This window comes from Tenebrio molitor, chromosome X (genome assembly GCF_963966145.1).
Source record: "Tenebrio molitor chromosome X, icTenMoli1.1, whole genome shotgun sequence".
Lineage (NCBI taxonomy): Eukaryota > Metazoa > Arthropoda > Insecta > Coleoptera > Tenebrionidae > Tenebrio > Tenebrio molitor.
This window is the reverse complement of record NC_091055.1, coordinates 7,939,114-7,957,374: the sequence shown is the minus strand read 5'-3', so window position 1 is coordinate 7,957,374 and position 18,261 is coordinate 7,939,114. Positions and strand designations below refer to the sequence as shown.

At 34.5% G+C, this 18,261-nt stretch overlaps 1 protein-coding gene across 3 annotated transcripts in view; it reads left to right on the top strand.

Moving 5' to 3' along the window:
• The window catches only part of Gfrl (Glial cell line-derived neurotrophic family receptor-like), a 141,699-nt gene that overhangs the window by 78,903 nt on the left and 44,535 nt on the right, over positions 1–18,261 (top strand). The gene's annotated exons all lie outside the window — the stretch shown is intronic.

Here is an 18,261-nt window from a genome sequence, read left to right as displayed (position 1 = left end):
ATTGCAGGATAATGTGGTAATAAAAGAATGTATTTTTATTTCAGTGAAGGTTACTGAAACACGTATTTTGCATTACAAAAATCTTGATTTTATTCGTAATTTCCCTTTAAATTAATCATGATCTTGCAAAACACTTCATAGAATTTAATTAAAGCGTAAAAAATGATACGAACGTTAAAACAACGGCGACGTTAAGTGAATAATTTATACTAAATCGCATATACAATGTATACAGGAAAATGTCTATATTTTCTCGTCCCTTAATAATTTTTTCAAACAAGGAATAAGTCTCTTTTAGAATTCAAACGCGGTTATCACGAATTTGTAAAAAATAACGTGGAATATAAATTTAAACATATTTACATAAAAAATATCTCAATATCTGGATGGTATAACAATAAAACATACACATTTTAAATGTTTAGCTCACGTAATAGTACATTATGATACGAGTCTTATAAGAAGCATTTTAAAGCACGCACGGGTTTAGGGCACGACGAGCTTGCGAGGAGTGCCATAAAGGAGTAAGTGCTACAAAATACCTTATAAACGAGATATCATACACTCTTTTTTCTACTTTGCATCTTTTAAACCATTTTTAAGCGAAAATTAACAATTTTTCAAATTTGGGGAATTTTATTATGGTTGGCAACAAATTGTTTACAAGATTCAAATGGCGTCATTCGACGACACGAATAAAAGCACAATAGTTCGCGGTAAAAGCAATTTTCACCAAAATGTTGTGGACAGCAATTTACCAGGGATTAGTTTAAGTGGCCAAGACACGTTTAATGTTTACAACAATTGTATATTCCACGGAAACAACAACTTAAATTAAAATTCGTTTTGTGTTGACGTTTATTTTGACATTTCATTTTCGTCATACCAACCTTGAAAAAGTAAATTGCATTAGTGTGTTACGATAGGCAAATTTCTACTATAGCACGCAAAAGGCGTGTCGTAATAGCTTTCATATAGACCCAAAGTAAAAAAAATCAATGATTTTACTTCTCAAATTTAAAAATTGAAAAATACGGAACAGACTGAAGCAAACAGACCTGATTTGACCGAACATGTAATAAATTTAATTTCTTACTGACTTTGTTTTAGAGATTCTTCAATACTGAATGTTGTGACAGTTTTAAAACTAAAAAAATTAAATAGACCTGACCTGACCTTATCAGATCCAGTCTGCGATGGATTTAATTTTTAACAACAATCAACTTCCTAAATAATCTGTAAATGGTTTAGTACTGCATCACTCTTAAAAAATTCAATAAAGCGAAGCATACCTGACCTGACCGAACCCAAAATTCAACTAGTAACGCAGACTAAATCCGTCCTGACCAGTTTAAACCTATGATGGATTTAATCCCTTCTGAAATAAATTGCGAACTAAATCCTTCAATGCTTTAATATTACATCACGTTGCGGATTTTAAAAACCGAAGCAGACTAAACCTGACTTGATCGGACTGACTTGTAGTGACTTAAATTTCGAACTCAAATTACTTTCCGAACACATCCTTTAGTAACCCGTTACTTTTAAAGATCAAAAATATGGTGAAATTGACCTAAGCTCAGGAATGCAATCCAACGGCATTTATAAATTCCATTTTTCTATTTTGCACTTTTAACATACTCATTATACTTAACACTCAAACGGGTTTCGAAAAGGAGTTCTTTTTGATATCGGTTTCAGAAACATTTACATACTTAATTTTTTAATGTTGGCAGTGACTCACAGTGAGTAGTTGCTAGGTGATCACTGCACTTATTTTTTTTTATTTTTTTAAATAGGGGCAAAATAGAAAAAAGATTGTATTACATTCGTTTTTTAAACCATTTTGTCGCATTTGTTTGCTTTATAGTACTCCTCGCTTCGTTCGTTGTGCTCTAAAGAACGCGTGCGACAAAATGGTGTCATATAAAACTTGGGTAACAAATTACTATTTTTTAGCGATCAGTAGAGCCGGATCAAATATTTGAATGTTTGTTTACATTAAATTAAATATTTAAATTGCATGAAAGCTGTGATCGTAATATTGTTTATCTGGTAATATACAGGGCATTTCACGAGTGAGCCCGACGGAATTGAAAATGCAACCCACAATACACTTGCAGTTACAGTTAACGTGGATCTTTGTTTTTTGATTTAAATAACATAAAACATAGTCAGCTGTGCAGTTTCGTAAATTTTGACATAAACATCATTCGCTTGGTTAAATGAAATTGTGAAAAAATTAAAAGTTTTTTGGGAAAATATTTATTATCTGCATAAATGCGCAACGCCAGAGGCATTTTTATTATATTCGCCATAAATCAGAATCATGTCAGTTTTCTAATCGTTCGAATGTACATTAACATTTAAGTAAATGTCAGTTGTGACAAATAAAATTATTGGAAGCAAAGCCATCATGTAGTCATAATTTCATTTTAAAACGATACGATATTTAAAATAGCGGCGTTAACTTTGGAAATGTATTGTGGGTTGCATTTTCAATTCCGCGGGGCTCATTATCACTCGTGAAATACCCTGTATTATTAACCGACTTGCCTCCATGTTTCATTTTGACTGACCCTAGAGAGTGAAATATAAAACAATAACAAATTGAGAAATTTATTCGTTGAAAAAGTATATTTTCTACAATAAAATTAATCTCCCAAGTGAATACAACAACACATAAAATAAGGTATTCTCACAACATGTCATAAGACCTAAACCTTGGAAACCAAACTACAGTTAAATAGATTTTTCAAAAATTTTGGACTGACAGTTGCAAGTAAAATTTTAAGCGATCGATTGTTTTATTTTTAGATTTTACATCTTAGATTTTGATTGACGGTTCCCTACTAAAAATTGTTTTATATTTGAAAGAGGATTAACAATATGTGTTGAAACCCAAGGGCTACCTTCTCGTGTGGTGTAATATTTTTTACGACATTGAGCAGATTTTTACATAGTCATGAAAAAGGCAATAAATATTCGTTACTGCCTTAAAAAATACATCAAAACTTGAAGGTAAATCCACGCCATCCAGATTTCATTTTATGGATTCATATCTAAAGTTAGGGGTCAATATGATTGAAAATTTGACACTTCAAATGTATATCTGTAAACTTTTAATTGGTTTAGCAGGAGTTACAGTTACTATAATTGCCAGCGGTCGTTATACCAGTTCGATACATCAAACTCGGCATAATTTAAAATATAACGACCTTAGTGCGCAATACTTTCATAATATTTTTATATAATTATTTCTTTTTCGAATTCAACTTTAAATGATGTGTTGTCAGATTGATATTCTTCATGACTAATGAGTATACGAAAATATTTTTTTCGAATTTGCGTCTCTAATAGGTCTATTATTGTATTCAATTTGGAGTCGTTTATGGCTATCTATTAAAGCACTAGTGGTTTAACAGATAGATCTCTAGGAAAATTTTGTTTTTAAATTAATATGGCTGTCACATGTCAATTTCAACATTATTGTTAACTGAAGTTTTGAATTTTTAATAATTTTATTATGTACGTTTGTTGCTAGTAATCTATTTTCTTGCTGGCATTTTAAGAAGTGCTTCAATTCAAGAAATCTTATGCATAATTCAAAAACTAGTTGCACAGACGTTTTTATTTCGATAAGTTTTACGAATTACGATTCGTGTTTACATAAGTGCTGCGTGAATAAAATTTTTATCAATATTTTTGTGTATTATTGTCATTCAATTTCAAAAATTTTGAAACAAGAACTTTAAATTAAATTTGAAAATCAAGTGGCTGGTTGTGGTTACAAAACTATTACCAATTAATACAAAATTACCTAGAATTTGATATTTTATTTTTTTTATTTAAAAATTAAAAAAATGGTGCAAATTCAAAGAAATCACATAAGAAACTCGTTTTATAAGGGCATTGGCGCACTCGTCCCATAGAAAACCCGCCTACGGCTCGTTTTCTACACCTGGGACTCGTGCGCAAATCAACCCTTATAAAACTTGTTCTTTAATATACTATTACTGATGAATACCGGATGCCTGACACTGAAGTTGCAAATAGATGTTCATCCTATTAAAGCTTTACGTCACAATACTATTTAGAGCTTCTAAACAGTTATCAGCAAATCGGATCTCCAATCAAGAGGCTGAACGCAATTTCGAATTAATAGGAAGCACAAAACTGTGAAAGATTTTTTTCCACAAAATCGGGAGCGAGTGCTAGATTACACTTTCGTGAGAAAATATTGACCAACTCATTTGACTGTTTGTTACAAACCATTTTTTATTAAAATTTGACTTCATTACTCCGATTTACGACACGATAAAATTATACACTCTCAGGAAGTAAAAAATGTTTGTGTGGTCAGCAAATACCGTTAAATGTGGAGTATAAAAATGTAAAGTCAACTGTAGCGGCATTAATTATTATTTAATTAAGTCTTATTACAATTCTGCGTTGAAGAATGGACTAATAATGTTGACTAGACTTGCATGAGACTGTTCACACGAACGTTTCTCTCGATTTTACAACGAAAACAACACTAACAAAGTGAAACCCTCTATAACTTGATGAAACTGCAATCCCATCAGTCACGCTAAATTCCGACTTGCAAACTCCAACAGCTTGGACCGGATTGCGGCAAAAGCTATGCGCTGCATCCTTGCACCCCATTGACATAATCGAAAAGAAGAGCACGATTTAATTTAGCGATTTCTGTTAATTATCTCGACCGTAAAAATGTAATCGAAAACAATCGGTGCGATAAAATTTTGAATTTGGCTCGACACTGAGGCAAGTAATTCGTTTAAAATTTGTGGATTTAACATCGGGGAAGAATCGTGGCCGTCAGCCAGATCCGGCGTCGGAGCGCCATTTCTAATTCTAGACGGATATATAATATTTACTGGTTGTGTGCCTTGCTGGCAAAAAGCCAACGAACCTCTCTTTCAATAGCCATAAAAAGACGAAGAAGAGGACATTGATACAGTCGATCATATTATTCTCTACAGTCTGATTTTTATAATATTGCGGCTCTGTTGTGTGACACAATATCTCGACTCGAAGGGCTTTCTATTTATTTCACTTATACCTGAGTAGAAAAGCGCCACCCCTGTCCACCCTCGCGCTAGACCTGCTTCGCACAATCACTAGTCAGCTAGAGTAGCTCCAAATTTCAAACGGTTATTACTTTTTAATTCTTTAATTTTCCGCAAGAAGGGTGCGCCATTATTTGTCTCCTTAATTTGAATTTTTTCGTTTTGTACCGTTCCTGTCGAGCACTCACCATTAATACTTAATTACAATTAGAAATGTGAGGGCACAATAATTTTATTTAGATGTTGAAATATAAATTGAACGTGGGGATGTGAGCGTTTGTCGGAATGTAGCGGTGCTCCGTTTTGGGCGAGTTTTATTTATTTCTCTAGTTTTATCGGTTACTTTACTTTAAGTGGTAATGCGAAATTCCAAAACAACGTTAAAAGGTCCTTCCGCTCGTAACAAAATGTGGGGAAAACTTTCAGGCGATTTTAACCTAATTACGAATATTCCAAAATTCATTGTAAAATCAATACTTCGTTTGGGGCGGTAAAAAATGAATTGTATTTAATTCGGAAGGCTTTTTTGATTCAATTCAAAAAAGTCCCTTAACAACTGATAATTCGATTAATGATTTTGTAAATGCCCCACCATTAAATATGTATGAGGATTGAAAATTAGACAAAGATTTTTGTTAAAATTCGAAGGTAAAATCAACCCGATAAATGACAAAAATCAATAAACGACTCGGCTTCAAAATTGTAAATATGTACACAGTTTAGGTGCATGAGTGACGTTCAAATTGCATTGTATGTTTAGAAAACATCGAATTGTGTTGGAATTGTGTTACCCCAGCCAAGTATCAAATCATTTTACAAACCTGAGAACCCATACAACCCATGATTACCACCAATTAAAAAACCGACCGACCCAACAGTGAAATTAAATAATTTAATCAATAGACTCGGTCGACCTTTCGCCTGAATTCTGTCGGAGCCGACATTACGTGTTCAGTCTACGGTCCGCGATACCCGATGAAATTAGCGACTCCTGGCGAGAATCCCTGAAAATTGCTATGCACAAGATTCTCGCCAAATAGATTATAGAACTGTCGCTAAATGCTGAATAAACACGAACTAACAAGCGCACTCATGTTGGTATGAATCGTGTTACATCCTGCTGCGAACTGATCTAATATCTGATATTATTCCGAATAATTTCCCGCAACGGCGCCATTTCCACTAGATTTTATTTAACCTTTTTAGAAACAGACCAATACCGAAAATGAACGATGAAAATCTGTGCGTTAAACTTATCTTTATTGGCCTAAAATTTACATATATAATAGTTGCGTGTACCTTTCAACTCATATTTGAAAGCCTCATTTTTGTGTTTCACTGAGCAGACAAAAAATATTATAGTGAAACGTCCGCACAATTCTATTCAACAGTTGTTCCCTTCGTTTTGTTCTACTGTAATTATGTAATTAAATGATATCGATTCTTCTGGCTGAGATTTGTGACAAAACCACATTAAGCTTGTTAGCTAATATTTATTTCTACTTATTTTGATGTGGCTCTAAATAACCCTAATTCTTGATATTAACCGCCATAAATCAGGTGAAATTGCCCAAAAATCACGACACGGATCTCACTCGATGAGCACATTCAAAAATTACTGATAATACTACAACCGGCAGGAAAATAAATCGATTTAGAAGTGTTGTCTTCGGTAAAATCGAACTGAGCAACTCATTTCAATGGTTGTTCAAGATCCAGAGCACAATACTCTGCAATAATTAGCTAATATGAAGTGCCCGGGGAAATACCTGACATATTAATGTTTCATTATGTCTAACCCACTGGTTTTAGCGGCAAATCTACCAGCCTGTAGTTTATCACATCAACCATTGATGCATTTTATTACAACATTAATGGCGTTCCGCGACGCTATCTCAAGGCGAATTTTACGCCATCTGAATTAAAAATATATTAAAAGCTTTCGGCGATTTTCACCGGATTTAATCCAAATTATATTCGTTCCATTTTACATCGCTCATAATTTTTCCAACTAAATACATGCGATTTAGAAGTGAAAACTTCTTTAGGCGCACCGCGACATTATTCCCGGGCAGTGAATTAGTTCACCGTCACGCGTCACATCACACGCTCTGAGATGAAAGGCTCATTCGCGTGAGTTCGGGGGAGCCGAGTTTAGCCGAGCAAGCGAGAAACAGTCAGATTTTGAGTGGAGATTTCTTGACAATGACTTAAAACCAATTACGAATGTTATAGAAGTTTTCACTTCTGTCGTGTTGCCTCAGCACACACTTTTTTTTAATACCGAATCGCAATAGGTACTAAGACAATTTTTACTTCTCACAAGAAACACAAAAGTGATAATTTTTTGATAGGATTTTAATGCGAGAGCAAAATTTTTGGCTTCACTGAAAACAAAATTTTTCATCGACTTTACTTTTAAAGAAAAGATGTTTGTTAAAGAATTTGCAGCTACCAACAAAAACAATTTGGTGGAAGTAGATGTAACTCCAAAGTTAAACGTCTTGGCTCGTGACCAGTTTAATTAATTACAAAAGGATTCATGAGAAACTCTATACAATTGTCTATAAGCATAACTTCTTAATTTGAAAATTTTAATTAATAATGTTCTTATCCTTTCCGGTTGTTTCCACGCCGCAATATTTTTGAAATCGTGGATTAAAAAAAGTTTTTCGGTGGTGGTAAATAAGGTCTGACGTGTTCACTTTTTTCTGGCTCTCCTTCGTGGGGTTTGTAATTACACAACTTTCTAAAAATTAGATAGGGTGAGAGGGATTAGTTTGTAGAATGGCAAAATGCAAATAGGGAACGTGGGTAGGACGTCAGTTTGATTCCTCAGCCTCTGAGGCGCTCAACCATTAACCATTACGGCGGAACCACAACAGAATAGACGGTGCACCGCGAACCACACCTTGGGAATATTGTCTTTCAGCGAGGATTTCAGATTTCGTATGTACTTTGACTGTGATGCAACTCGCGCAATGTCTCAATGCATCCGGATAAGAAAGATTCTGCTTGGTCATCGAACCGTTGTTTAAATCGTCTGGAAAAATTCCGAATTGGCCGGAACGCCCCGTTTACAACCTCCCATACGATAAAGGAATATCGCAAAATGCATTTTTTGTCCCCGAAAGGACAAGAACCGCACGTTTTCGAATTAACGCGAACTTCCCACGGGGGAAAAGTCGGTGACTCGAAGTTTTATTCTCCCAGGCAAACTGACATGAATTTTGTATATCATAACATTCTAAATAATCATGTCGACAATTTTAATTTAATTCTGGCTTTAATAAAATTTCAAACACCAAATAAAGTTGATGAACTAATCGTGAACTTAATGCCAAGTTGAATTTGTCCATTTTACTTTATTACTCGCGCAATAAATTTTAAACTCACTTAAAAGCACTTTAATTAGACATTCTGCTCGCCTTGCAGAATTTGGTACAACATACGACTTTCCCAGCAGAGTTACCCTACACATAAACCCTTCCGGAAATTTTATTTGCCTTTAAAAACCATATTTCTATAAGTGACACCGTCGAAATATAATTAATTAAACAACAAAACAAATTTTATCCAATTAAGGAAAGTTACTCCAAACTTTTATTAATAAATGTTCTTTCTTTTCCCGACACGACTCAAAAATTTACCTAACGTCTTTATCGTTGAATTTAAAGTTGTGCAACTTTCAAACTGAGAAAGTTGCACTAAACCACATTCAGTCAACAGCATAATGATCCTGCGAGTTAATGAGTTCAGTAATTAACAGTGTAATGAATGTTCACATAAAAAATGATTTGCTGTTCAAATGACATTTGTTGATAGATCGAGTTCACTTACAGATCCGTTATGTTTTCACAAATGTAATTACTTTTATCAAGATGGATAAAATATTAATATACAACAGTTTTCAATTTGGAGCAATGTATACATTCTTCACAAATTATTTGAACAACATGTATATTTTTTACGCTCATTTACATTGCTTAGAATTAAGAAAAATTGTCTGATAAAATATGAAGTAACGATGAAATTAATCAGTTGTAATGTTAAATAAATAGTGAAACACGTCATTTGTTGGTAACACTAACGACTGGTGGAATCGATAGGAACTAATGTTCGAAGAGGTATCAATATTATATTATTATAATAATGGGAAATTAAGTGGCACTGGACAGAGGTAAGTGAAAGTGAATGAATGAGGTTTTGATAGTTTCTGGCCAATTAAATTTTCCCGTGAGTTGTTTATTTAATTATTGGGCGAGAGGGTGGATTTTTGTTGGTATGCACGCTTTACGTGTTCAGGTTAACAACAATGAATTTTATCTTCGTCTATAAATTTTTGAGCGAAAACATGGCACATTTTTAAGATAACCCACTTTTAAATGCTGCTATTTAGAGCTTGTAAATTTATATTTATATTCTCATAATGTTTTTTTGTGTGTTGCTGTTATCCGTTTGTTCGGCGTTAATAGTTAGAACAAAACATTATCATGTAGAATGGTTGAAAAGCGTACGAGAAAATGATGTGGCAGAAGATTTTACGGTGAGTTAAATAAAAAATCTTAGGTAAAGACACATGGTTCTAGGGGCAACATAGTCGACTAAATCAATAGTTGGCAAACAGTTTCGTGTATGTGAGGTATTTTTAGAAAAGTCCACCGAAGTGCTGCCCTCTTTACCCCCAATACTAATATAATTAACAAGTGACAGTTTCGAACTGGTTTCAATTATTCTTCCCCATTTTACGGCTACTAACCCTTTGAATCAATTCCAACCTGTTTTTGAAATATTGTCCGGCGAAACAACACGAACGCCATTTCATGAATGAATTCGGACAATAATCTACACTTTCCTTAATCAACTTTTGATTTACGTCATGCACCCGGTTGCACAATCGATTTATTTGTTTATTTGTTGGTCCGTCGGTTTCTCACGATAAGCGATAAGTTTGCACCGTTTAATTTTCACCAACTCGGCTAAATCCAAATTAATCTCCTGCCACTTTACTCGCCATTTCCCCACGCTCTATTGTCAATAGTAGTCGCAGTAGAATTTTATTTTTATGTAAAAAGATGTAAAACCGGATTGAAACATCTTATTAGTGACGGAATAAAAACGGATCAATTCTCAATTTGTCGTAAATGTTTTTAATCAAACAGCAACAACCGGTACTTTTAACCTTTTTTTTGCAGCTGTATAAATTTCAGCGTGTTTATTTGCGTTTTCTACATTCGTTTTAATGTTAATGAATGTTTTTTATTGAATTTTAATTTTTTATTTGCTTTAGGGCTAAGATAATTCAGTTAAAAACGAAATTGTTGGTTGATGATGGAGGAAAGGATCTTCGGTACAGCTCATGAGAAATAATAGGGTCATAAATATTCAATCTTATTTAGTCTTTCTGCAATAGGAACGAGCCGAAAAAATTTGTGTTGAATTTTTAATATCTCTTCTAAAAATATTTATAGGGCACGTACGTATCAGAGATGTTACTGGAAATATTTGTGTTGAATTTTTTATGACGTGTTTCAGTGGGAAAGTTCTGATATCAAGCTGGTGTGCTCCATCCATCAACACAATCAGATGAATAGACCACTCATCAAAGTGAAGTCTCTAACATTAATAATATTTAAAAGAGAGAGCTTTTGATATGGTAATTCGGCAAAAAAGGCCTCGCGACTAGTTGTTATTTCAAGGTTTGTGCTTCCGGTGCTGTTAAGCTTTTTCGTTTTATTGTGATAAAAGATTGAATTGTCATCGGTAGTACTTTTTTTATTGCTGGAAGTTATAAAACTACAAAGGAATGGAGTTATCTGTGTAAAACTTTGCCAAAGAATTGACTATAAAGGAGGTATAAAATTAAAGTGTTAGTTTCCCGTGGAATTGGAAAAGGTGCGAGGTGAAAAATCGAAGGCAGGAAAGGCAATAATTTATCCGATAACAGCAAAGCAGGGTGGAGCATATCTTGTAAAGCGGTAATTGGAATAATTGCTTCATGATGAGACGACAGCACGTCGATTGCCTCTAGAATGATTCTCTCCGTAGACAAGCAATTTCATTTGCCTTCTTCTGACGCTGCCCAATTTTATCAAAAGCCTTTTAATATTTTACCGCCAACAGCCACCTTGTATGCTGTTCAACCTCAAGGGCTTTCAACAACTTTTATAACTTTTTGTAATTTAGAAAGACTCCAACTACAAGATTTTGCAAATAACTTCACTAAACTTCTTCTTTAACTACCCCGGTCTTAATCAAAAATTATCACCGATAATTACAAACGGCAACACGACCTGATCGGCTCCGGACCGCTTAAAATTTCAAACGTCTCGTTAAACATTCATCCCTCGAATTATTACCACATGACACTCGCCCCATGACACTTAATCAATTATTAAAAATTGTCCCTAGAAATGTACATCTCCAGAATTTTTCATCCCTGGGTTGGGAAGGCGTTGGAAACCGTCAATTGTTGTGCTTTTTTAAAGCGTAGATTAATTGGAGCATGTTGACAGCTAACCTAAAACTTAGAGCCAAAAAAATGTTTCTTGTTTTTCTTTCTTTGCAATGTTTTACATCAAAAATACAATAACGTAACGATTTCTATCCTCGAAGCAAATATCTAAGGGTACCCTTTACTGAAAACAAACATGTTCAATTATGTCCCGATTAAACATAAACAAATGTCATCATGTCAAACGGCGGGAAATTCAAACTTTACACTGTTCTAAACGGTTTAATTTTTCCAACGCCTACTCAGCCCAGGATTTCATTTGAACGCGCTATACGTTTCGAGCCTTACATGAACAAATCCTGCTAATCTCAAAAGAAAATACAAACAGACGCGATACACGAACATTAAGTTAAAACTTGCCTAAGATGTGCACGTCGGCTCGGCCTTTCCACCTTTGAGCCAAAAATAAAACATTTTTCGTGAAGCCCCATTAATTATTTCTAAATGCCAAATGTAATAACGTCCAAAGCGCCAGTCAAATCTCCGTACGCTCACACCCGTTATATAAAATTGATCGTTGGACGTAACAGAAAATTCTATCACTAGTTAAAATAATATCGATAGTGAAAATTTGCTTTTCTTCTGCAGGGCTATAGATGCTATAGATGATTGTCTGGTCCAGCTTGCTATGAAAACTTGTCAAATTTTGAATGTGCCGCTTAATGCTGAATGTCACATTTTTAGGTTAGGTTGTTGGCTTTTAACCTGAGACAAGTTTCAACTGTGCTTTGCTCCCACCAACGTTAATATATTTAGTATCAACACCATCAACAGGGGAACAGTCATCTTCCCATCATACAGTGTACCAATATTCAATAATTGGTATGACACCAAATCCTAATGGATAACTAATGAGAACACCTTGTCCCTGTATGTCACTATTCAATACTGCTTTTTTGTTGCTTTCACATTTCTTGTTTTATGCTAGTGATATACACCGAATATGGTATTGACTACATCTTTTCTTCCAACATAAATAGCAGTGGTTTTCAGGAGAAATAGGGCTTGTAGGTTTTTCAATAAAATCTTAAATTTATTTATTTAAAAAAATACACAACAAAGATTATACACCAGATTGTTGAGATAAACAGGCTACGGATATTTGTGGTTTCTTCCACCCTTTCTCTCAAATCCTCGATAATTTCATCAGATATTGGTGGCCGTGGTGATGATTTACCCTTACTAACTGTTCCGGTTGTTAAAAACCTGTTCACAATTAACCCAATGTAACTTAACAAAGAATGATCCAGCATGTTGTTTGGATATTTTGTCCAAAATTCATTTTTACAATCAGATAATGAATACATATATCCATTCACCATTAATAAACCTTCCATTTCAAGAGTAAGACACAACAATGAACAATAGAATAAACCATCAAGCAAAAAAAGCTAAAAAATCAAAAATCTCCTAAATTCTCCCAGTCATTTTACCTGTAAAAGCGGACGTATTTGCAATTTATATTGAAAAAATACAGATTTTTGGTGTTTATTAACTGATTAGGTAGGTACTGATTATCTGCGATATAATGACGAATATAAAGAACGAAAACTCGACTGAAAAGCGAGAAGAAAACGTCAATGTCAGAAGTGCCTGTTAATAACGAATTAAAATTAGTCATCTGTTTCAAAAAAGCGGCACAATAATATTTTTTTCCAAAGCTGGCTTGACCCGACAATCATTTATAGATAGCCTGTAGATATGATTACTGGTTCAAGTTTTAACTCAGCTAGTGAGACTAAATCGGTACAATAAAATATCAAATGTGGGAGTTATGGGCCCTAGTGCCCTTCTAAATTGAAAAATGCGACATTAAAAATTGCCGAATATTGTCGGGAGAACATAATAAGTGTCTCATGCGAGGCGATAAATCGCACGTGCGATATAAAAAATGTCGCGTTATTGCCAGTCTCACGGTAAATATTTAGCGATTGTAAAAGTCGATAGGCAATAAATAGCGTCTACGTAGGCAATAAGTGTCTGCCATTTCTCTGTTTGCTGATAGTTCCACATGTCGGCCAGCCCCAACTTCTAGTTGCACTAATCAGCAGAGGAGTTTAACGGCCAACGTGGGAGCTTTATTTATTTTGCTTTTAACGTTTCTGGCCTGATAATGTGACAACAGTACGCATCAACGGACCTAGCGGCTTCCACCACAACATGCGTAGTGACGCACATAAAATTTTTCCCCTAACCGGGTTTTGATCCTTGGTCCGTTCACGCATGAAACAGATATGTTTACAGTTTCGCCAACACGACCGCCTCCAATTTGGATATAAACTATAATCCTGGTCTAAGTTGGAGCCTTTTCCTAGATTGGGCGAGGTCCCGAGGATAATTGGAGATATTTCGTGAGCGAGAGCGCAAAATTTCGGTATTTTTATGGTAATTACGACGCATAATTGTCCTCCTAGAATTTAAACTTTATCGTCGAAGCTATCGAGTGATTTGCTCTAACGATTTTTCCATCATACATATGTAAATGTCGAGATTGTTAACGAAGCTATAATGGTACAATGTAAATTCTGAGATCGGTATCGAATCAAATTGCACCGGCATGTCAAAAGGTTGCAAAACGGTATTATTGCAGACGTCGAAAAAGAACCAATCTTGCGAGGTTTTTTTTTCAATTTATTTTTCGAGAACCTGAGTGAAACACTTGTGGAAGTTTCGGCAGATCATTTGTTTGTTTTTTTCATTGTGGGGAAATAGTGTATCAGATAAGGAAGGGAACCGGAAAGTAATGCTTCACTAAATTGATGCTAGACCGACACTCCCTTGAATCCTCTACTTTGTAATATTAAGCCCTAGGGGCAACGGAAAAGAACGATCAAAAGAAAAAATAAAATTCCTTGCTGAGTAATGAGGTTATATGATTTATTCAAAAAGAAGTGGAGAACACAAAATGCGACAAGTAATTGACGTACAAAATAAGTGTAACACTGTTAATAGTGTCAAACTCGTCATCAACTTAAACGACAACGGGGAGGGCGATTTTGAATAATAAATTACGTTACGGGCGGAATATGGCGAGTGAAATTTTATCCCGCCTCGAAAAAATTTCTTTTGATGTTTCGCAACTGAAAATCGGTCAAAAGTAAAGTTGTTAGTGCGTTTATTCGCAACCTGAAAACAACGACGTTGATAAATGGGTACTGAAATCGCGACTTCTCCTTCCTCCCTAGATCCTGTACGAATTAATTTTTTGTTTTTATTGAGCATTACATTTATCCTCGAAATAATCGCATCCAACTAATTGCGTAACGTTCTCAATTCATTTGTGTTGTTCATTCCTGAACTTGTTCCGATTCGTCAGGAAAAAAAACGGAAAAGGTCAAAATTAATTCAGTTTGTCGGCGTCCTGAAAACCTTACATTTTACAAAATTAATCGCATTTCAACGGTTCATTACGAGTTCGATCGTTCCATCATATTCCCAATACCTTTACCATTCAAAACGAATTAAAACGCTTCGATTTTGACTTATTGATACCGTGCGAATAAAAATTTGTTTGTCGAGTATCTTGAAATCGATGTGGAACTGCGAGTAAAATTTTGTATCACGTACCGTAATGAAAATAGTAAGATTCCGGTGCGGCCTTGTTTGCATTCCAAACAAGAAAACTGTAACTTACCCAACCCTAATGGAAGAATCCACATTTATTCCCCTGAATTCGCTTTCAAATTTTAAGGTAAATATATAATTCAATTACTTTCGGCCGTGTCGTAGCTATCGACTTAATTCTTTAAGGTAAGCGAAATTTGTATCTCCGTCACATTTTGTTTCATTACAAAGTCAAATTATGGAAAAATTGCAACTCCGCCCAATTGGCAAAGAAAAATGTCTCATTTTTCTTGTACGCAGACCCCAACCTAGTCACATCTCTCGCGACATTACAATTTATTTTAATAAAGTCAAATAAACGCGCAAGGAAAGGTAAACTTGTATTCGTTGAAAGTTACTATTTACAATTTAGGGCCGGTTTATCTCAGTAAGAATGATTATTCTTCAAGTTTGCACTTAACTCTATTAGTTCCGCTCGGCAAGTTCCTCGGGGTAGTTTGTTCCTGGATTAATCGCTACCTCTGCGAGCAGATCTCCAATCAACTACCCCCCAAAAGCTAGACTATTTATGATTGATCAGTGCCGTAAGTCAAAGCAAAGTTTCGGTCAAGAATTACGAACTGAACCAGTTTGATCAAAACCAGAGAACCCAGAAACCGACTGGTTTATAAACTATTGAAATTATTTTATCTTCAAGTGGTCGAAAATCACGCCTTTGTGTATCTCTATAGAAACGGGTTAACTGGCTTTTTTTGTAACCGGACTTAAAACACTTCAAATCCTAGGAGTTGAAATGTCCACAGGCGGCTGTAAGGTCATTTGAAGCATTTCTCATTTATTTCTCATCAATAATTACACGTAATATTTAATAATTAAATTATCGCTATTTAAAAAAAACCTCTAAAAAGCGAAATAACGAAATTATTACCCAATATTTAACCGGTACCACAATCTCAATCGTGCGCGCCTACTAGGTTTTAATATTTTGCCGAAATAAACGCTAACATTATGGAAGTAGGTTTTTATTTCTTTTTTATTATTATAATGTTGCTTGTTTTATTAAATGATTGTGAATAAAACAGTATACAAACCTCGGCGAAAGTACCATTCCTGTGTCTCGAGCCTCTAGGTAAACTATTGTTCTCTCGACAGGAATAGATTATTTCCGCCTCGGTATGTAATATACCGTGCGATCAATAATTACTTAGATAAGGGGCGGCTATGACTTTGACAGTGTCAGATTTTTTGTATTTTTGCTAACGCAGCTAATAAACGTCAAACAACTGTCACTATAAGTCAAATTTTAACTCAAAAATGGTTTTTACTTCAGAACATAAAATATTCATCATTGAATCGTAATGGTATTTTCAATTACGGAGAATGGACATACGAGTACAGTGCTATTGTCTGTTTGGTCGAGTTTCAGTAAAATTTCGAAATTTAAATTGAAACAGGTGTATGCAACCCAAAATACTTCCGTGCATCCAGAGCATCTGAAAGTCTAGATTTGGAAATACGTATCAAAATCCACAGCGTTCTTTTATCTAAATAATTGTTGATCGCATTGTACTATAAATTTAAATCTAATCTTAATGTAAAATGGTTTTCAAAAAGACTGTACTTTACAACAAAACAGTCAAAATTCAACCATTTTCAAAACCGACAACTTGAAACCGTTTTTGAAAACCTATACGGTTTCTGGTTTCCCATTTTTAAACAAGTTCTTCTGAAATATTCAATTTAAGGGTTAACCGGTTGCAGTATTTCAACAGTTTTGATACTCTGTTGTTTTGAATATTTTTTTGCATTTTTCACTTCATATACAGTAAAAATGATGACAATTTGTTAAAAATGTTGTTACTATTTGTATCAAACAATGAAATTAATAACTTTAAAAAAATATTGTCTTGTTTTTTCTTTTATAAAGAAAATTAAGAGAAAAGAAAATTAATATGTTTTGTCCTACATTGCGTTATTTTGTGTTGTTTACCACAGATTACACGGGAGGCTAAACTTTACTTAATAAAAAATAATAATTTGAATCAAGTTTCCCCAAACAATTTTTTTTTAATAAATTTGTGGATTTTTTTATTTCAGTTTTTGTACAACCGACGAATAAATAAATAATATAAACTTTGTGTCTTCACCCCTTTTAAATTTACTCCCCTGCAACCCTGCAAACACTTCCGCAGCAACTGCCCTGAAAACTCTCTCCAGTCTAAATCTGTACTGATGTAGGGATTAAAAAGAACTTTCTTCTAATGTCATCTGTCATCTACATTCCTTATATATATTTGTATTAGAAGTTTCAAAATCGATCAATTTCCATAATTAACAATTTGAAACCCTTTTTTTGAATATCGTCACACGGTAAAGGGTTTCTGAGAAGTTCTATTTAACAACTTAACCGGTTTTAATTATTCAACAGTTCAGATTCTCAGTTGCGAACCGGTTTTGAATATGTATTATATACAGTAAAAATTGTGTCAGTTTCGTTTTGTTAAAAGTGTTGTTGCTCTTTTGTACCAAGCAGACGTTTTGTTTGAAGTGGTTAAATACAGACTTGAGCTGCTCACACTGTGAGATGGAGCAAAATTAAATCTAAGTATATTGATACGTACGCACAACATGTGTAAGTGACGTGCTTTACATGTGAGCTAAACAAACTCTCTGTTCAACGGAGCATAACATGTTTCTTAGATAACAAAGATACAGAATGTTGTATTCAGTACTTCAAAGAGACCTCATGCGTAAAATCACATTATACACCAATTGCCATGCGCTATACAACAAGAAAATTTCCGACGGTGCCAGTTTCGTGGACAAAGCGTCAAAGAATAAATGTACGATTGCAATTTTTCACCGTCGCTGTGACACTCAAATTAAGCGCCGGTGAAAGCCCTGCTTAAAATTTAAGCTCGTGCGCGCGCACGGATCGGCAAAATATTTGTTGGACCCGTTCGAGGGTTGCCCGAAAGTATTTTAATTTGACGCGACCCTTTTTCTATTTACAGATAAAATTCTATCGTCGATAAATATTTACCTCGACATTAAATTTGGCACAGTGATAGGGCCAAAAAATTGTGGTAA